This window comes from Clupea harengus, chromosome 3 (genome assembly GCF_900700415.2).
Source record: "Clupea harengus chromosome 3, Ch_v2.0.2, whole genome shotgun sequence".
In the NCBI taxonomy this organism is placed as follows: domain Eukaryota; kingdom Metazoa; phylum Chordata; class Actinopteri; order Clupeiformes; family Clupeidae; genus Clupea; species Clupea harengus.
Genome location: NC_045154.1, coordinates 735,921 through 757,733, shown reverse-complemented (window position 1 = coordinate 757,733; position 21,813 = coordinate 735,921). Strand labels below are relative to the sequence as shown.

The 21,813-nt window shown below is 43.3% G+C and overlaps 1 long non-coding RNA gene across 1 annotated transcript; it reads right to left on the bottom strand.

Moving 5' to 3' along the window:
• Positions 1-1,493: 1,493 nt before the first annotated feature.
• LOC122132817 lies at positions 1,494-2,220 on the bottom strand. Its single transcript, XR_006152330.1, has 3 exons — positions 2,206-2,220; positions 1,907-2,061; positions 1,494-1,661 (listed from the first exon to the last, which is right to left on the bottom strand). It is a non-coding gene; the product is annotated as an uncharacterized LOC122132817 (long non-coding RNA).
• Between the last annotated feature and the right edge of the window lie 19,593 nt (positions 2,221-21,813).

Here is a 21,813-nt window from a genome sequence, read left to right as displayed (position 1 = left end):
GTGCCTGTTTGTCTAAGAGTTTCTGATCCTCCTTAACTAATTCCTTCAAGTCAGAAGAAACATTTTCCTTTAACTCTGTGGAGAGTGCCACCATGACTTCGTTGGTCATCACTTGTGTGAATACGTTCATTGTACTTCCAAACACCTCAGGTGATGATTTTGAGGTCTCTAGATTATTCTGTAAAAGTTCTTGATTCTCAGAAGATGCTGAGGGGAACAAACATGACAGGAGTAGTCGCTTCACAGCCTCCTCTACATAACTGTAAACGAACCCTGATGGAATTTCATTCTTTCCCTCAGCTTAGATGTTAATTTGGAAAGAATAGAATCTGAAAGACTCTTTCCAAACTGGCACGGAATTCTGGAGACCATGATAACCTTTTAAGTGGTTTTAATGTACTCGATCTGCCAATATCACAGGAATATGACCGTATTTGTGTTTCAGGATCTAATTTATCCAGTCCTTCCAGGTGATGGGTACACGTTTTTACCCATTCTCCAGATGGTGTCCTAACACACTACTGATGGTTTCATTTGCACATCCAGGAGACAATGAAGCAGCATCCATGTCAACAAAAGTATGCGTCAGAAGAGGGGAAATCCTTTCGATAAACACTTCAGGGAGAACAGAAGTACCGGGGGGAGTTTGGCTTGGTTCATCTATTTTCTGAAGTGCAAATGATACGAGGAGTGTGACAATGGCAATCCAGGGCTTTGTGACCTGTCTATTTCTGTTCAATGTCAAATCACTTGTACTTCATTCAACATAGCACTAAGGACTTATCCAATCAGCTCTACCTGCTCTAGATTTCCTGCCCGTCTTCAGATCGGGAAGTTCACTCTGCATGGACACAATTAACTTGGCTAGTGACATTGATGCAGAAGCCACTGTCATTTTTCTTTTACTGTCAGAGTGAAAAGATTTGCAAAACAATTTCCCCACCATGTTCTGAATTGCATTGAACATTCTTTGAGATGTTGTCCTGTAGATCCTTTTCATTGGAACAACAGTTCCTAGAGCTCGTGTTTTCTCCAAAAGATCTTTCATCCCTTCAATAACACATCCAACAACATCATATGATGTTGAATGAACCTCTTGGCTGGAGACTTTGTCCTTCATGGATCAATAATATCACCAACTAGATCAACTGCAAGAGACTCTGACAGGGGACCAGATGGAAAGAAAGCTTGAACCCTACAGAGGTCTGTTTGACTTTCTACTTTGGCGTTTGATTCCTCGTCATCTTCAGCAAATTCCTCAATTGGGGATTCATTCTCAAGAGTTTTGAGCAAAACCTCACTCACTTGCTTGATGCCCTTTGTTGAAATTTAGTGTCGTAAACTGGATCTGAGCAAGGGGATGGTTTGTGATAGTCCTGAGGCTTTAGCGTCCTCAGCCATCATCGGTGCTGTAGTAGACCAGATCAAAGTCCTTAATGGTGCATGAGGCTGTCCAATCCACATTCTTTTCGGAGATGGAAGAATATCCCTCTGGTAAGGCAGGCACAACTGGATCCAAACCACTGACTATTCTGACAGATTCTCGAAAAATCTCATCGACTTCTTTCTTGGCTGCTGCCAAGAACATTTCATTTGTTATCCCCGGAGATCCTTGGCGTAGAGATGATCCTTCAGGTCTCTTGGCCTCTGAGGTGCTTACCCTATTCCAAGGCATAAAGACCACATGTATAACTGACAACACATAGTTACACAGAACTAGTTACACATAGTTTACTTAAATTAAAACATGATGATGAATCCCAAGCTAATTCACAACAGGGATGTTATTTGGGCATGATTTGCTACTTTAGGTTTGCATCTGATGACGGGAGTAATAAACAGTAAAATCTTGTGTTTTATGAAAATAAAATGATAAACAAGTCATTCCAGTGATTACTGTACATACCAAAATGTTTGTTGCCCTGATCTTGTCATTCCACATACGTATGAGACAGGACATCCCAGAATTTCACTGAGGACTGGGAGCAGGTAATAATGAGCAGTCTGGACTACTTTCTTCACTATGATAGCACAAAGATGGCCAACTTCTTCTTTGGTCCTCTAAGTAAACGAAATCAGACAATAAGGTATTTCATCAGAGAGGAATATTAAAGAATATTAGAGAATTTCTATTAAAATCAACCCTCCATATATAATCGAACTAGTAATATACGAAAGATTTTATGTGGGCGAAAACAAACTCACAGGCACACATAGAGCTTCACGGACAATTCGCCAATGCCTGCAAAAGAGAAAAGAATTTTAGAACATTGGAACTTTTTTTAACAGGAGACACTGACATTTTTTTTTTACTTGTCTCTTACTCTTCTGTCATGTTCTCCACAAGGTGGCGTATCATGGGGGAGAGGTTCATATGATCCAGATCTGAAAAAGCACATGTATTATTTTTAAGATGTGTGGTAGGGCATGTTGACAATTTTAGCAGTGGGTCTTTGGGATCTGAGGAACTTGTATTGACTGTTAGATATTAAACGTTCTTTTAAGTACTAAAACCCGTTTTGACTACTTTTATTGACATACTTTTTATGTCTGAATTTGGCACTTACCTGCATCAAACCTTTTGGTCCTCATTGTAGAACTACATTCAGCTCTTGATTCCTCAAAAGAGTTTTTCTTTGACTAAGAGAAAACACATAGTTAGTTGTAATCGTCAGTTAATTCTCAGCAGGATTTTGGAATAAAATACAAGTCATATCCTCTCCTATTCAGTCAATGTACTGCTTTCTGTCTGTTTGTTTTTCGAACATAAACAGCCAAACATTTCACTCCCTCTCTTTCTATCCTTCTTTCTCTTCTTACTGATACTCAGCACCCTAGCAACCACCATGACTTAGCAACCAGCCTAGCAACCACTTAAATTACCATAGCAACTACCTCAACTAACCTAGCAACCACCATGACTCCCTTAGCAACCAGCCTAGCAACCACTTAAATTACCATAGCAACTACCTCAACTAACCTAGCATCACCCTAGGAACCACTGCCATCATGACAACTTAGCATACCACCATAGCAAAAACCTTGACTACCATACCAACCCCCTAGCAACCACCTTGACTACCAATGCAGCACCCAGGTGACTACCATAGTAACCACAACTATAATAGCGAGACCCTTGCAATGACCATAACAACCACCTTAAGTACTATACAAAGACCCTAGAAACACCCAGGCAACATTGACCTAAACATCCTGTCATTGTTTTGTTATGACAACTAACAATTTAAGCTGTCTTGACAACATGCCTGTATGCTAAACTGCTATACAGCCATGTCACCATGACAATTAGCAACTTCTGCGGTCATGGCAACTAGGCGTATTAGACATGTCTGATCTTATGACAGTCTAATAAGATATTTTAAGTCCATATTTTCTTTTGCATTCATTCATACATACATTTTCTTGACCAACTATAGACCTGGGGTGTGTCTGCAGAAAGCGTTGTCAAAGAACTACCATAGTTAATAATTATCATTTTGAACACTCTCTCCACAACAACTAAGGTATTTGGTCAACGGCACTTTCGAGAGAAACAGTCCTGTTGAGTAAGCTGTTATTTTTATTAATTTATTAGCTAGCACCACAAACTAAAGCCCCATATCAATGGGACACAAAATAGCTCAATTAAATTACACACACAAAACTAGCAATGTTTTTTGTATGTATTGTATATATATATATAATAAACTATAACAGGGACCTAAGCAGAGAGGGACATTTTGTCTCATTTTAACCATTTTTAAGCCATAAATAGTCAAAAACGTATATCTCTAAAACACTTAAGTCTAATGGTTTTGAAATTAAACTATTACTTAGGCCTACCTCGTTGCTTTCCGACATTGTGAGATCGGGAAGACCAGAGTCCGCAAATATGAAATAAACCTTTAAAATACGAAGCCGATAGCACGATGAACTGTAGTATTGTGTTGCTCAGTCAATTTTAAGTTCTGTGTGAGAAGACTTGAAACATAACCGTGGCATCACTGTGCCTAATGATCTAATAATAACGTCTCATATGCGTCACAATGCCCTGATCTGCCCATGAGGCAGGAACGCTAACATTTCAAGATTTGAAAAAATTGCTGTCCGGCCCTATCGCCCTCTCTCTCTGTATGCTTGCTTTCTTCGTGCTGCCTTTGCTACCTTGTAGGACTAGACAGCTAACTAACACTTGTCTTTGCAGAATAAAGATGATTAATTACAAGTGAATCCACAAGTCTTGTTTTTCTTGAGTTTACTCAAGTTATCAGCATGTAATTATTCATACAGGACGTTTGATTTTGAAAAACTGTCTGGAACACAATTTAGAAAATACAATGGAAATACAATGTTAATAGTCGCAAGCTAGCATAGCTAAACTAAGCGACAGGTTAGCTTGGTAGTCAAACTATTGACATCTTGGTTTGGCTATTTATTTCACATTTGGGGTTTAATTTTGACAACACGTCACTTACCTTGAAACTCGGCTGCTCATTTCACGAAGTGGTGGTCCATAACTGTCCGTAACACTATGCGCAATACAAAATATACAAAACAATATAGCACACCAATGCAGTAGCCTACTCTAGAAATGCTAAGCCCTTGCACACTCCCTCATATGAATCATGCTACATGTTATTGAACGTACTTTCCTGAAAATGTCATACATTTTTTTTTTTTTTTTAAACTCCTTTTTTTAACAAGAAGCAGACAACTGAAGCTCATGTTGAAATTTCTTCATTTAAGAAATTGTTGCGAAGAAAAGAGCAACCTTCCTCGCAATTTACATTCATCTTGGTTTACAACCTGGCTGTCCATCTCCCAGCAGTCAGCCTGTTTTTCAGAGGAATAGAAAACCTTGGTAATAGAAATTATTACCAAAAGGTTTCCAATTACGGTCTTTAAAACAAGTCTATTTAATTCCTGACAATCTTGCCAGTGACATAACTGCTCTGAAATAAATTATGTACTGACAGCTGAGTACTTACACATTACAGCCATCAGTAGAACTATCAATTAATACATTTCACATTGATTTACAGGTGTTGCTTGCAAACCAAGTGCAGTAACTCTACGATGGCGCAGATGTACATGCAAACACATGATAAGCAACTTCTGAACAAATTTAAATAAATGAAATAGACAACATTGCAGAACTATGACAGTGTACAGGTTTTTTTATTTAGTTGTAAGATGTTTAGTGTCGGGTAATTGCAGGAAGATAGGTGCCAGTCTTCAGGTGGAGGGTCTCTGTATGCTGTGGTCAGTCAAAATTAATTGAGGCTTGATGTGTTAAATTCTGTAGACCTGCGGAAATATACAAAACAAACTACAAAGCATATGTTTATTAAAACCTGCTAACTAACAACATTCAAAGCAAGACCTGTTTAATTGAAAGCCCACTCACTATGTCAAGGTGTACCAAACCTGTAAAACTAAAGGAAGGCGCAAACACAACTATAAGAGCAGCAAAGCACGTAGAACCCCTGGTGGCCGCTGACAGATTGCATGTTGGACTGGGGATCCGTAAAGGCCCTCCTACAAGTGCAACATGCACTGCCCGCTGATCAAATCTGTGAAACTAAAGCAAGGCACATCTAACCCCAGGTGTTCGCTGACCAAACCTGTAAAACTAAAGGAAGGCGCAAACGCAACTATAAGAGCAGCAAAGCACGTAGAACCCCTGGTGGCCGCTGACAGATTGCATGTTGGACTGGGGATCCGTAAAGGCCCTCCTACAAGTGCAACATGCAGAGCAGCAAGGCACGTCGAACTCCAGGTGGCTGGCACTGACTAGTGAAGTCCACCGTGGTGGGAACACGTCCCAAACGGTACCATTAATTACCCACAAAATAAAATGGTTGCCAAGTTCAGGAGCGCCCGGACCAACGAGACAGGGCAGTAGCACCATGTCATCTGGCTTATGTAAAACCCCATCACTAACAGAACTATGTGCTTTTCAGTCACGACAGAAAGAAAATAAATGTGCCAAGGTGTACCCACACAGATCGACAATGCCGAGAGGAAAGGAGATATCCGAGGACATCAGGAAGGTACTGACAGCCCATCAGTCTGGGGAAAGCTATAAGACCATCTCCAAAAGATTCCAACTCCATCCATCCACTGTAAGACAAATAATTTACAAATGTCGGGCATTCAACATGACCGCAACTCTGCCTAGAAGTGGATGCCCATCAAGACCATCACCAAGAAGCACCAGAAGAATAATACATCGGGTAAAAGCCAACCCACACATCACCTCTAAAGAGTTGTAGACCTCTCTGGCAGTATCTGGGGTAAATGTACGAATTTACCCCAGATGCTGCCAGAGAGTCAACCTTGACGGCTCAACGCATTCCAACGCGTACGTGTGAGTCCAGTGTTACCTACTTGACTTTACCAATGCAGCTGGGGGTTCATTTACTTTTGCACATACACTAAATCCATGTTTCATGTAGTTTTTTGGCTACTTACACAATTCCCTCTAAACAAGTACATGCAATTGATAAACATAAACCTGACATTTCATACATGGAAAACTGGTGATGATTAAATAGAAAAATCATGGTAAAACAACAGAAAACTCTAAACTGCTCAAGGGGTTCACATACTTTCAAGCAGCACTGTAGTTATCCACATAAGTTATAGGCTAATTATATTACTGCTTGTTACTGCTATTAAGCCTCCCACGGAGATTATGCTGTTGTTGTTGCTGCTTAATAAAAAGGTTTTGAAGGTGTGGTGTCCAATCACAAATTACCGCGAGGTACCAGAAAATGTCGAAGTGGAGACAGCCGATTGTAGAGTATTTCAGTAAGGTTTATTGCAGATCTTAAACCACAGTAAGAGAATGAATTCGAAGACGCTCTAACAAAAATATCTCCCGCTTAGGCATTTAAACTTAACATGACACTCCCACTCAAGCCTCGACTGGCTGACTGTTCAACCAATGAAACCTATGACCTCCCCGTTGACTCCACCAATCAGAAACCTATCATAGTACCTCGAAGACCCACCCCTTAATTATCGTAAGACAAAGCAGCTCCGTCTTCTCATTCAAATAATATTCCTAACTCCTTTGTTTTATACTAAATTAGATAAACCCATACTAAACCTACTTATTTACTACTAACATTCCTACATAATTCCCCCCTTTGTGTCTGATCAGACACACTAACCAATGTCTCCATAACTCTCATGCACACACTATCAATCTACTACGTGAAAGCAAACACGTTTGACATCCTGTACATCAAAACTAGTTACCATTATGTTAAACAATTCATACATTCCATTTAACCAAAATATTACTACCCCCATATCACACAAAACAGTCTCACTAGGGTGGTCCTAGATGAGCACACAGTAATATTTACAATTTTGTACATTTGATAGTTTCCATATCCTTTATTATCATTGAATGTAACCATTTTTATGTCTATGTTCTGGTGTTCCTGAAACCTGAGGTGCAATGCCCTTTACCTCGCAGATGGGAGCAAAAACCTTCTTATTTTAAGGTGAAAACTGAACCCACTGCCCTGTCCTGTACAGCGACACCTGCATTCCGCAGGCTGCGGGAAGCAACCCTGCACCTCTGAACACCAGAGTCCAACTGTATCATTGTGTAGAAAGTTCCATAGAAAACATCTTCCCATCATTCCCACCGATGTGATCTTCAACTCATCCACGAGTCTGCCCAAAAAGTCAGAGGTTACCAGCACTTGACTCCGGCATATCCGTTGTGGTTCCTAGACGCCTGTGATCCGGTCGTCCAGATCCCACGTATCCATGAGGGGGCCTGGTTCGCCCCCGGTCTCGTCATCCTCGCTCATTCCCATCGATATTCCAGCCGTAGATCCTGGCTCCAATAGTTGCGGCATCTCCATAGCAACCTCCCTTTCGTACTCCGTAATCAGACCTTCCGCTGCCCCCTCTCCATTCACCACCAAAGACACTTGAGGTAGCTGTGACGTCACTGCCCGAACTGCAAGAGATTTACAACAAGGAAGCACACAACACACAACCAAGCAAAACACTAATAATGTAACCCCTATAATTACGGCCACTGTAGTTAACTACGCACCCCACTGCAATCCAAAGATACTTTGAAGCCAACCTGTAAGTGCAGAATCACCCCCATTTTGCCCAGCATTACTTGCAACTTCATTCCGTAGGTGCTTCAGCTTATTCATTGCCCTTGTAAAATCCCCCTCCGGAGATGTATTATTGGGGATAAAGGTACAACAATAGCTTCCAAATTTAGCACACACTCCACCCTCCTTGGCCAATCCAGTGCCATTCTATTCTGTAATGCCATCCTGGAGGTAGCATCTAACTGCTCCCCCAGAGCCCTAAGGGCATCTGTAGTATGATTAATAAACCTTTGCTGGTTATAGTAAATATAATTAATCCAATCCGCATTCTTGTTAACGGTTACATACGGAAGCAGGGACTCTAATCCTGTCCAAATCTCATTACGTGCCTTCTACCTTTCCGGAATTCCTCTAGGCTGTTTAATGGCATCTAAGTATCCACCATACTCATAGTCCTTCACACCCGTCTTCCTTCTGTCTCCCGCTGATCTCTTTCTCCTAGAGGAACTCCCTGAGGCCCCACTACCCTCAACACTGTTAAAGCCGGTAATTTCCCCATCCATAATGGCAGTTCGCTGCATCATAGTCACCCTTGCACACCTACCCCTCCAATGTTCGAGTAACGTATTCCTCACGCCCCATTCTCTCCCACAGACCCACCATATATCCGCTAACGGAACATTCTGAATGGTCTCTGTGAACACTTTCCCAAACAAAGCCTGCCTGCCTGAATCTATATACTTGTCCTTGGCGCTACAATTTTGCAAACTAACATTACACCGCAATGGTACTAATCCTCTCAATTCCCATTGCTGCCTATTAAATGGTGTTCCCATTTTCCGTTTGAAAGGATCAACCATCCTCAAGGCCCACGTTCTGTTGCAGGTCCCCTCGAATACACCTAGATCCTCAGTAGCCGCATCCGCTGAGTCCGTCTTGTCAAAACACTCAAACAGAAATTCCGACCCAACAGTGTAATCCATAATCTTTCCCTCATCCGTACTAGGCCACGTATGTGATTTTACTCTGCAAACGTCTATATCGAATATTTCCCCACATTTGCATTGTCTCACGGTGTGTTGTACTTCCCAAGTAAATCATACATTCGAACAGACAGTATGGCTTCGTATCATTCTCCTTGAGATTCCAATAATGCTCAGGACAGTCCTCCGACCTCCAAGGCACTGGGATCACAACCCTCTCCTCCTGTGCCATAGAGCAAACGTAGCAGCTCTTCCCCGGTCTTACCGTCCTGGCAGTATACAAAGCCCATCTGTACCACATGTTCTTTCCTTTGGCCACAGTCTGTTCCGCCTCCTCCTCTCCATCCCCATCAACCAGTTGATGCTTCACCCTTCCCCCTCCTCCTTTCCCATCCATACTCCTGTCCCCCTGGACTTCCCCACCGAGGACACCTGTTTGGAACCTACTTTTATTCACTCGGATAGTGAATAGGACCGTGAAATAGGGGTAAGGGGTCATGCTGGTACTCTCTCGCTTGCTCCGGGTGATTGTGGAGGGTGCTTGGGTCGAGGAGGTGGCCCTCCTGCCATGGATGTTGGGGACTCGGGACGTCTGATGTACGGATCCGGTCTCCTGATTGTAAGACATCTCCTCATTCCAGGGCTCTCTGCTCCGCGGTGCTGAAACATATCAATCCCAGACAAACCACCACCACTATACTTGCCACCATCGCCATGACTGCGTTCCTCCATCTCTCCGGACGGTTTTCCCGGTCCAGAACAATCCGGACCCTCACCCTCCTCTGAGGCCAATCCCAGCCTGGTCTGTTCCAGGACCTCCACCGGTCCCTCGCTCGGGTCGAGCTGCTCCAAGAGCATGTCCTCCATCCTGTCTCTGGTTGCTGAGCTGAGCTTCCTCGCCATCGCTTGGTTTTAATGCACTGCAACAGAAATTGAGGTGATACCAGACACTTGACCCTTGCACTCTTACCGCCGTCGGGGTAACGTGTGTCACCCTGTAAGGCCCTTCTCGTCGTGAACAGATGCTCTTTCGTCTGAACACGTACACCTCCAGGCTGAACCAATCCCGCTGTAACCACCTGTGGATTGCTTACTGGTTCCCGTTCTTTTGCCTGGTTATAAATAGTCTTATGAATCAAAGACAACTGTTGTACATAACACCGAATCTCTCTTTGAAGGTGCTCTAATGTCATCACCTCTAATACGGGGGGTCGGCATCTCATGAGGTGTAAGATGCGTGGTGCGGTTTTTCTGTGACCTCATATGCATCAATGCAATTGGCAAAGCATCCAGCCAATTAAGGTTAGATGATGCGCATATCTTTGCAATCTTACCTTCAGAACACCGTTTGCCCGTTCGACCATGCCCTGGCTCTGGGGATGATAAATACATCCCAACCTTCTCTTTATCCCCAGTGCCTGCATTATCATGGCCCAAGTCTTTTCCACGAATGCCTTCCCATTATCACTGGACACTACTTCCGGAATACCAAACCTGGGCAGGATTTCACGTGTGAAAAATTTTATCACAGTCTCAGAATCCGGTCCAGGACTCGGGCACGCCTCTACCCAACGCGAAAACCACATATCTGTGTTTTCTGATGGTACTTTCCCATGGGAAAGATAATCAATCACAAGATGTTTGAATGGACCTTCCGGCATTGGAAAGTGCCCTAGAGGTTTAGTTGCTATCCCCTGCCTGACATTATAGGTATTACACACATAACACTGTGCTAATTTATTATCTATAATCTCCTGCATGTACGGCGACCAAAATCCCTCATCCAAAATCTTCCTCCTTACTTTCCCCCCTGCACAATGATCCAAATCATGTGCATCAGTTATCAACAGAGCCAATAACATGTGCAGAGCGATCATGCGGCCGCAATGATTTCTCCACAGTTTATCACGCCCGCGATATGCCCCTCTTTCCACCCACTTTTCCCTTTCCCATGGAGTAGTTTCTTCCTGCATCTTAATGATGTCTATAACACCTAAGGTTGTCTGTACATTAATTGCTGGACCCTGGATGATCGGCTACCACTGTTCACATGGTTTATCAAAACATAAAACACAATCCCCCCTTCGACATATGGCACAACAGAGAGGTTCACGGTGATGTACATGTCCTGGTGTAAAAGACAACCTACACCACTTACACCCAGCTGTAGATGAATCACTGTAAGGACAAGCAGACGGACACTGTACTGACTTCCCATGACATTTCCCCTTAAATCACTGAAATACTATGTGGCACCCCGTCCTTTGGGGGGCAGTCTACCACCCGTGCCTGCAATGCTGCGGTTTTTGCCACCTCATCTGCTTTGGCATTACCTAATGTGATGTGATCGTACCCTTTTTATGTGCTTTACATTTGCAAATAGCCAGACGCTTAGGGCGCATTATAGCTGCCAACAGTAATTGAATTTGTTCCTGATGTTGGATCGGGGACCCACCTGACCTCTTATACCCCCGTTGCTTCCACTGAGCCCCGTACACATGGCACACATTATGGCTATACGCACTGTCCGTGTGAATGGTGGCTTCCATCCCCTCTGCCAGACTACAAGCCTCAGTCAATGCCTTAAGTTCAGCCAGTTGAGCTGAACATGGCTGCTCACAAGGGATACACATTGTCGAGTCAAACTGTGTTTTTAAACTTCACTTTGGGATTTTAAGGGGGAAAAAAAAACACGGGGAAAAACTGACAAAAAAGTAGTGGTGACTATTTCACTTTAAATCGGGAGCGAGCAGACTAACCAGCTGAACCACTCAATCAAGTTCCAATCAACGCAATGCAGCAACGTCACACACGCGACCCAGAGATGAGAATATCAGGTGTCTAATTGAGCTCCAAGCAGGTACGAGAGTAGTTTGAAACGGCAGCAAACGCTGGAAAGAACTCGCTCGTGCTGTGTTTATGGAGTGTTGTGCGAACCTGAGAGTCTACGAAGTCTGGAGAGGCAGCCGGTAAGAGAATGAACTTCAAATCTTACTTCCTTCGAAGTCTGCTGCTGCCTGCATCGTTGATTTGTGCTATAAATAGTTTGGAACTGCAGCAACCGTTGAGAGTGGGCATGCTAATGTTGTTTGTTTATACTGTGAAGTTGTTATTTATACTGAGCATTGTGAGGGCATGTTTAGTACATTGGCGTAGTTTGTTTGTGTCACCAGTAAGCAATAGATTGCACGGTGAGGCTGCAGTAGCCATTTTATATCAATGGTAGTTCATGCATTTTAATACTACAAGCATTTGTAAAATGTAATTGCTGCGGTTGGCTTGCACGAATTTGCATTTTAATTTGTGTACACTCAAAAAACTAAACTTTTAACATTCCAAAGTATATTTTTCTACAATAATTTATATTTGAGTATATTATCAGTGAGCTCATTGAATTCAGCATTTTGCACATGCTGGTGTTTGTGTACTGGTATTGTGTGCATTGCTGGATACTTATGTGTGTTCTATGTTTATGTTTGTCTTTGAAGGTTGTTTTACCTAATGGCTGCGTGACTAATGACTAATGGCAAATGGACAAATGCTGCTAAACTGAAAAGAAAAAGAAAAGGAAAAGTGGAAATGTAGCTACTGCCTGGGACTCAGTTATTCAGCAATTTGAGTGGAATCCAGTTACCCAAACCTCAATGTAGATGATTCAGTCCCTGTTTCAAGTTGAACAAAAAAAAAAAAAAAAAAAAACTCAGAAAACTTGACACACATTACTGTATTAAATTCCCCTGATTCTGCCATCTGTACTATGCTGAACCCAGCATGTGTTTTGTTATCATAGTTGTGACTGGACCCATCCACAAAGTAAACCACCAACCATGGCTCACTCTCCAAATCAGGTCTCAGTTTTGAAAAAGCAACTGAGTCAGCAACACAATCATGTGGACTTCCCTCATATCCAGAGGAACCCGATCCGCAGGATTGCTCACAGAGTCACAACTTTTAACTGTAACATCAGGGCAAAATGTTAAATCATAATACTTCAACTGCCGCTGCGCAGTAAGACAAAACCTCCCTTGTTCCATCAACTGAGAAATAGCATGACTAGTATAAATAGTCACCGGTCACCCCATAGTTATACCTGACTGCCTTAACGTATGCCATGTGCACAGCCTCCAACCCCTGATAACAAGGTGGGTATCCCTGGGCCACAGAATCCAGCTTAGAACAATAATATGCAATGATTTGCTTAGTCTTCCCTTGACATTGTGCCTGCATTAATATCCCAGTCATGTACGCGTCACGTCCCGTCTCCTTTTTCACTGAAACATATAGAGCAAAAGGTTTTGTGTAATCTGGCAAGACCAAAGCTGGGCCACGCTGTAATTGACTTTTAATGAGGTTAAATGTTTCCTCCCCATCTATGGTCCATGCCAACTGGTTTGTCAATCTCTCAGATCCAACCTTCGCAAATCAAAGCACGGAGTGGAGCAATCTTCTGCTCGTGACACTCAATCCATTCACTGCTAAAACCTATGAGGCCTATAAAAGCCATCATATGTCTAACTGTCTGAGGTTTAGGAGCTGTAATCAAAGCCTGGATGTGATCAAGTGCTATTCCCTTCTCCCCCTGAGAAATTAGTCTACCAAGATAGGATTCAGCCAACTGCAACTTTTTCCGAGACACCTTATGTCCTCCATCTGCCAGGGCTTGTAACACTGCGATGGTGTCCTGTTCACACATGTGTACACCTGGTCCACAAATCAATAAGTCATCTACACACTGTAAGATTGTACTTCTGCACACCAGGTGTTTCAAATCATTACGAATTGCTTGGTTAAACACATGTGGACTTTTTAAGACTGACTTTACTCCTTTTATCGTTTTTGTTCACCTCAATTCCATAATGAGTAGCAACCTGATCTAATTGATCTTTTGTAAGACCATCCAACAAATCATCAGAGGGATTTGCAACAAACGTCTCTACCTCAGTAGTCATGTCTGCTTTATCCAACCTATGCAACGTAAAACAAAATAATCAGTAGTAGCCAGCAATTTGTGAGTCAAAACAAATTCCTGCTAAATAGAACAACCCAATTTAACTAAGTCGTAGACCTTTCTTCACACGGGTACCGTGGCGGGTACTTATGCACGCAACAAAGCCCAGCGGTCCAGAAAGTCTCAGATTGAAACAATCCGAACCCTGGAATGTGCCCCCGAGACAACCGCTCTTACCACGTACCCCGTGACTGCGAAGACGTTTATCAAAATGAAACACAAAGTAACAAACCGCAAAATCAAACGGTCTGACCCTAACGGGGAAATGTTTGAGTCAGAATAACGAGACTACTTACCCAGACAGTGTGCTTTCAGTTTGTGATGCACACACAAAACAAAACAAAAAAATGCTCGCTAAGCGATGCAAACTAACTAAGGAGTTTACAAATAACAAAGATTTTAGGCTCACGCCAACGCAGAAAACTGTGTGCCGAATCAAACAAAAAAGCTTCTCAAGCCACGAATACAAAAGTTATTAGTTTTGACGAGCCCCCACTTGTAACAACCCGGCTTATGGGCTCGTTACAAGAAACCGAAATACAACAAAGTTTCTCAAATTCAAAGGTTTAATCCACAAAGTTCCAATTTCCAAAGTATCAATTTTCAAAGTTCGGACACAGTACATAAACAGTCTGGTCTCTTGCTCCCTTCCTCTCTTGCTCTCCCGAATTCAGGAAGTGCCGGTTCTTTATAGTCCAGGGACACGCCCCCCCAGGTGGTTAATCTCCGGCACCTGGAAGACAGAGATTGAACACAGCAACACACGCATGCACTCAATTGACAGACGCATTCATGCCGACAAAACAGGCAGAGCCGACGAGCCCAAAGGGGGTTCATCACAAGTTTGCATACGGCGCGCACGCCTTTTACGCATGCTCCTGTCGTCTTCTTCCGTTTTCTTCAGTTGTCTGTAGCACCGTTAAAGCGCCACCAACAGGCATGGGGGATGTACTACAGCTGATTCAATCGGATTCGCTGGGTTCATGTGCACGCAAATTTCTCTTTACCCGGCTCCGTGTGCACGCGATTAAAAAGTGGCTCCGTGTGAAAAATGAGTCCGGGTTCAGGCAAACTAGACTTCGTGTGCACAGGGCCTTAGTGCGGGCTTGCCCGGACAGAATGGGTAGTACTCCCGCTGAGGGGGAATCTAATAGCGAGCAAGCCCCCAGTGATAACGTTCCCAATAATGGGGAGTGCAGAAGCTAATAGTGCTACGACAGAGGGAGAGGGGGAGATTTCCTCGGCCGAGGTAAGCCCCCCGCATAGTGCCCCTGATGAGCCAGCAATAATGGGGAGCCCGAGCCCGAGCTGAGCCCGAAAGCGCAGATATTTCCCAAACTAGTGGAGCAGTAAAAAATGATTATCTGACAGATGAGATGGATGCAGAGGATGAAAGTTCTCAATTGGAAGCAGAGGATGAACCTAAAGATTTTAAAGCGCCCCCCAACATTCTTAAGCAAACACAAAGTGATGAGTCTGCTAAATCAAAAACATTGAAGCCTGCACGAGGCCAAAATAAACCTACGATAGAAAGCGACTTAGAGTCTGACTGTAGTGTGGATTGTAGTTTGCTCAAGAGTGGCTATACTACTCAAGATTACACCGTAGAAGACATTAAAAAGAAATTCTGAGTGAAAGAAAGAATGTCAGAAATGTTCATATTGACGATTTTTTCCCTGATCTTGAACAGTTCATGTCTAGAACAAAGCAGTTCATTTCGGATGGGCTTTTTTCTAACCCTTAACCCTTTCTAAGTTCCTTACGAAGTTAAATACCCAAACAAGCAGCAAAATGATTGTAATTATACAGTGTATTTGTATTTCTTTTTTGTTTTTGATCATGGGTGATTTTCTTGTAGCCTCCCTAAATATCAATGGGGCCAGGGATCCCTTGAAAAGAGCACAGCTTCACCTTTTGTCACGCATTAAGCGTCTAGACGTTCTATTCTTGCAAGAGACGCACAGTGATGCAAGGAACGCAGCTGATTGGGCACTGGAGTGGGAGGGTCTTTCTCTTTTGAGCCACAAATCCAACGTTAGTGGTGGAGTCGCATGTCTGTTTGCTAAGAGTTTTACTCCCATTTCTTATGAAGTGGTGGAAGTTATAGAGGGAAGATTACTAAAGGTTAGAGCCTGTTTTGAACATTTTGTTTTGGTTTGTGTGTATGCCCCAACCACTGCAGCAGAAAGAGTGGCTTTTTTAGAAACATTGTCTAATGTCATTTCTGGATGCAATGGTGATGAATCTGTTTATTGGAGGGGATTTTGATTGCACAGAGCAAGACATTGACAGAAATCATGTTGAGCCGCATATGCTTTCACGCAGAAGACTTAGGCAGTGTATGCAGACACATGACCTAAGCGACGTATGGAAACATTTTCACAAGGGGCAAAAACTATATACTTGGACTCATGTTCGTAGTAATAGGATTTCCTTAGCAAGGCTTGAAAGGTTTTACTATTTCAAACATCATCTTAATATGTTTAAGAATTGTGATATTACTCCTGTAAGCTTTTCAGATCATAGTTTGGTTGTGTGCAGTGTTTTCTTGAACTCAGTGAAGCCAAAGAGTGCTTATTGGCATTTTAACACCACTTTAACCCATGATAAGGATTTTATTTTGGGATGAGTTTTGTGAATGCAAGGCATCTTTTATTTCTTTGCGGGACTTTGGAAAAATGCAAATCCAACAATTGAGTAAACAGTATACTCGAAACATCACAACAGAACCCGGTCAATTGAAATTCTAGAAGCAGAGTTAGTAGAATTTCAAAATTTGGCTTACTCTACTGAGGATAATGATGACAGACAATTTGGCAACCAAGAAGGGCGCCTTAGCTGAGCTGTTAGGTCTTAATGCACAAGGGGCGTTGGTCCGTTCACGCTTTCAGGGTGTAGATCAGATGGATGTACCTCAAAAAAATTCTTTAGCTTGGAGAAGAAAAATGGCCAGAGGAAATGTATTCATTCTTTGAAATCTGAATATGGAACCCTTTCGACCAGTGTGCATGATATTCGAAGTAGGGCTGCACGGTTTTATGAAGATCTATACAGGAGCGAACTAAGCGGTGAAAAGGCTGACAGTGTGTTCATGGAGGGATTGCCTCAGGTTTCAGCGGAATCCTTGGCCGAACTTGACTCAGCTCTGAAGAGACCTGTGTCGCTCCTGTGTAATGACTATAAATTATTATCCAAAGCACTGGCCAACAGACTATGTAGGGTGATCGACCAGGTCATCCATCCGGACCAAACATACTGTATTCCCAGTAGATCCATTTTTGATAATGTTGCTTTAGTCCGTGATGGCAAAAAAGTTGGGGCTTGAGGTGGGGTTGGTCAGTGATGTGGAGAGTATTCTCAAAGTCAATTGTGGTTTAAGTGCTCCCTTTAAGGTTGGCAGAGGTGTGAGGCAAGGTTGCCCTCTGTCTGGTATGTTATACTCTTTAGCAATAGAGCCTCTGTTACGACCACATGTGTTGTGTTCTTTGTCACTTTCAATTACGATACGATTCGGGAACCAGGTAGTGGTAGAGCCAGTCATAATATCGCCTAATTGCCCGGTAAATTTGTTGGCACGAGACATACTATCAAAAATGGGGGTAAAAATATTATGTTCACCAGACGGATTAGAAATACAATGGCCAGGACAACCTAAACTGACACGAACACATCGACAGTTCATACTTATTGAAGCATCTGAACAAAAAACACTATGGATGTTTACTGGTCCCAACTCACACACGACTCTGTATGTCCAGGGTTACTGCGTCAATATTATGAATGGAAAAAGAAAATGAATAATGAAATAGCATACCACGAACCAGCAGATCCATTCCACATGACTTATTACTACGCCACTGACACTGACTTGGAGTATGATAACAGATGGGAAAAGTTAAAGGAGGGCCAGGAAGAAGAGATACATACCACACACGTTATCGTGGGTCCGGAGGGAATAGCCGCTGAAGTGGAACTAACACCAGAGCAGGGCGAGTGGGTTCCGGACAAAGAACATTACTTTCCACACATAACTTTAGCCTTGACAGGGGAACATGCACCAGCGAGCCTAGGGACACAGTACATAAACAGTAATAGATGCATGGGGCATGGCTAAGTTTGAGAAAATGGAAAAACCACGTGACATAGCCGGAGTCAACACTAACCACAGTGAAGCAGATTGTTTGCTAACCGAAGTACCTGATAGTTTGTGGACCACACACCCACATGATGTAGGTAAAATAGACAGATGCGCTACCCTGACATTAAAACCTGACATTACCAAGCCAATTTGGAAGCCACAATACCCTTTGAAAACAGAACAGGAGGAAGGCATCGCGGAAACAGTGGAAGGTTTACTGAAAGCGGGAGTGCTCCAGGAGCCCGGTGGAACACGCCCATTTTACCAGTACCAAAAAGCAGGAAACAAGGGATGGAGAATGGTGCATGATTTAAGGGCAATAAATGAAGCAACAACGTCTTTATCCCTACCAGTGCCAGATCCCTATGTAGCTCTACGAGCCATAAAGCCTCTAGCAGAGGAGTGTCAGGAGTGGTTTGCGTTCACATACCGGAACAAAAAGTACACTTACAACCGTTTGCCTCAAGGGTACAAGGACAGCCCCGGGCTGTTCAACTTGGCACTCAATCAAATTCTAAAGACAATACAATTGGCAGAGGGTACAATATTAACACAGTATGCAGATGACATCATTCTTGCGACTAAAACAGCGGAGGAATCATCGTATGCTACAAAACAATTACTGACAACCTTAGCGGACGCGGGGTTTAAAGTGAAGCGAGAGAAATGCCAACAAACACGAAGCTCAGTTGAATTTCTAGGGAGAGTGGTGGGGAAGAATGGAACAGCTATGTCTGAATTGCACAGAAACACGATCTTGCATTACGGACAACCTAAAACAGTACAAGACATGCTAGGTTTCCTAGGATTGTGCGGATATAGTCGAGCATACGTGCCCGACTATGTGAAATTGACACTTCCCCTAAGAGAGATGGTGACTGAAGTGGGTCACAGAGCATTGAAAGACGAACTGAGATGGACAGTGCCGAGACATTGGGTATTTCAAGCGGTCAAAACAGCGCTGAGTGCGGCCACACACACCTAGCAGCACCAAACTACAACATCTATTTTGATCTAGACGTAGCTGAGACTGATGGAACAGTAAATGCAGTTCTCTATCAAAAAGAAAGAGGCGAGAGGAGGGTGCTATCATATTACAGTTGCAAACTGGACACTGTGGAAAATGGGAAACCCCCTTGTGTCAGGTTTTTAGCAGCCATCGCCAGATCGATAGAAAAAAACAGCGCACATTGTGTTGTGCCACCCGCTGGTGGTCCACACTGATCACAGTGTGACTGCTTTACTGGCATCCAATGCGTTCAGTTTCTCAGCAACAAGACAGATCAAAATCGAAGATGCGCTGAAAAGAGCTAATGTAGTGTTCAAAAGCCCCGAAAAACAACTATGCAAACATGGCAAGAGGGATTAATGGGGGACAATTGCAACCACATGACTGCGTGACCCAAGTGCAAAGAGACAGTAAATTGAGAAATTGTACTCCGAGCCGATAGACACCAGATTGGGAGCTGTTTACTGATGAGAGCTCCCATAAGGGGGAGGCAGGGAACAGAGCAGGATATGCGGTCATCGAGTGGAGCGAAGGAGGGGCTAAAACAATGAGAGCTGAAGAAATACCTCAGCCGGCGTCAGCTCAAACTGCGGAAATAATAGCCATCACAAAAGCGATTAAACTAAGCAAAGACAAGCGAGTGAACATATACACTGACTCAGCGTATGGTTTCAGTGCCGTACACTTTGATGGACCTGCGTGGTTGAGAAGGAAATTCTTAACCGCGGCAGGGACTCCTGTGAAACATGAGACGCTCCTGAGGGAACTGATTACAGCAATACAGTTACCCCGCGAAGTCGCTGTGATAAAGGTAGCTGGTCACACCAAGGGGACAGATAAAACAAGCAAAGGCAATGCAGCGGCAGACAAAGCGGCTAAACAAGCGTCAGGATACGAGGAAGCAGGACAGTTTGTTACGCTCCGCTCAGGAAGAACGGTGGGAACACAAAGTAATGAAACAGAAAAAACAGGGTTTAATAACAGCGAACTCCCGTTGCCTGAGGAAACTGAGGCAACTTTACATCCGGAGATGAAATTGAGTCAGAGGCTACTAAACATAGTGGAAATTCAGGAAGCATCCAGCCCACAGGAGGTAAGAGATTGGTTAACTTATGGGGCTGTGAGACAGACACACAAACAGGATGGGAAAGTGGTAGCACCGCAAACTTTAATACCTGTCATTTTTCGAGAAGCACATGGGAACACGCACGTGTCAGTGACAACAATGTACAAACAGATTAGACGCCAGTGGTGGTGCCCAAAGCTCAGAGAACACATCGAAAATTACCGAAGCGAGTGCACGACATGTAACAGAATGAATGTGAAACGAACACTGCCCCACCCACTGCTAAAGTTTCCTGTCCCCTCTGCACCGTGGAGTGAAATTTGCATTGATTAAACAGACATGGGGTTAAATCAGCGTACATCGGACAGTTATCGCTACCTACTCGTGGCTGTGGACAGATATAGCAGATGGATAGAAGCGATACCAACAAAAAAGGAAGATGCAGAATCTGTAGTAAAGTGGCTAACGAAAGACTTGATTCCTAGCGTGCCTGCTAAAATCTGTTCGGACAACGGAAGCCATTTCAAAAATGAGCATTTGCAGAAAGTGGAGCAGACTATGGGGATTGAGCATAGGTTCGGAAGAGTATACCATCCCGAGAGCCAAGGCATAGTGGAGAGTGTTATGTATCATGGTATTATGTTCCTCGCTGACACCCGTAGTAAAACCCCGCATTGCATCAGGGGAAATGTATGTATACTGTGTTGTATGCAAGCGAGTAAAGTAAAAGACACAATGAATCCAACTCTGACTCTACCTGGTCTTATTCTGGAGTAATACCATGATTACCAAGACAGAACAACTGGCGACGAGGACGACGAATACATGCGTGTTTGTTGTACGAGGAAGACATGTTTAGTGCTTGGAATACTGGAAACGACCGGGATACAAACTTTTCGTGGATACCGTTAAATCTGGCATGCTAGCAAGCTACCAAACCGAGTCTACAAGAGGAGAGGAGAGATGAAAGAGGAGCGGTAAAGGAAAGAATTGTGAGTACAGCAAATTCGAAGATACGTGACTGTAAAAGAAACGAGTGCATTCTGCTTAAACCTGTATTGGAAAAAGTAAGAAAAAGTTTGAAGAAATGGCGGGGATAATCGGGAGCATTGGTGCTTTTGATGAACTGATTGAACCATGGACTGCATACACTGAACGTTTTGGATACTTTGTAGCTGCAAATAGCATTGACGAGGAGAAGACAGTACCCACGTTTCTTAGCGTGATGGGAGCTAAGACGTTTAATCTGTTGCGCTCTTTGATACAGCCGGATAAGCCCGGTGACAAAACATATGATGTGATTGTGCAAACATTAGCAAGGCACTTCTCTCCACAACCGTTGATCATAGCGGAACGTTTCCGTTTCCATAAGAGAAATCAAGAGGAGGGGGAGTCCGTGAATATGTTTGTTGCTACCATGAAAAGGCTAGCAGAGCATTGTGAATTTAAAGAGTCACTAAGCGAAGTAATAAGAGACAGACTGGTGTGTGGTCTCAGGAGTGAAGCCATACAGAAA